Source organism: Pygoscelis adeliae, unplaced genomic scaffold (assembly GCF_000699105.1).
Source record: "Pygoscelis adeliae isolate BGI_AS28 unplaced genomic scaffold, ASM69910v1 Scaffold160, whole genome shotgun sequence".
NCBI classification, from domain to species: domain Eukaryota; kingdom Metazoa; phylum Chordata; class Aves; order Sphenisciformes; family Spheniscidae; genus Pygoscelis; species Pygoscelis adeliae.
The window spans coordinates 6,143,316-6,143,577 of record NW_008824035.1 but is presented as its reverse complement, the minus strand read 5'-3'; the positions used below and the strand labels follow the sequence as shown (position 1 = coordinate 6,143,577).

General features: G+C 32.4%; 1 protein-coding gene across 1 annotated transcript in view; it reads left to right on the top strand.

Moving 5' to 3' along the window:
* Positions 1–262, top strand: part of SSFA2 (sperm specific antigen 2) — a 36,216-nt gene that overhangs the window by 7,752 nt on the left and 28,202 nt on the right. The gene's annotated exons all lie outside the window — the stretch shown is intronic.

Genomic DNA, 262 nt, shown 5'->3' with positions numbered 1-262 from the left:
AAAGTTCTCATTCTTTTTTTTCATCAAGCTCAGGTAATTGCAGTCACTGGCAAAACTGCTAGGAACTTTTCCTGTGGAAATAGATCTAGGTTTGCCTTTATATATATATAAAAGCCTTTGGTTTTAAATTCTTACTTTGCTTAAATTGCTAACTGGAAATCTTTATTTTTTGTTGCCTGAAAGTAAATTCAGTTTATCAATTGATACCGATTAAGGATAAATTTGTGGATGGAGCAAGAGTGTTGTTGCATGAAAGGGAAAG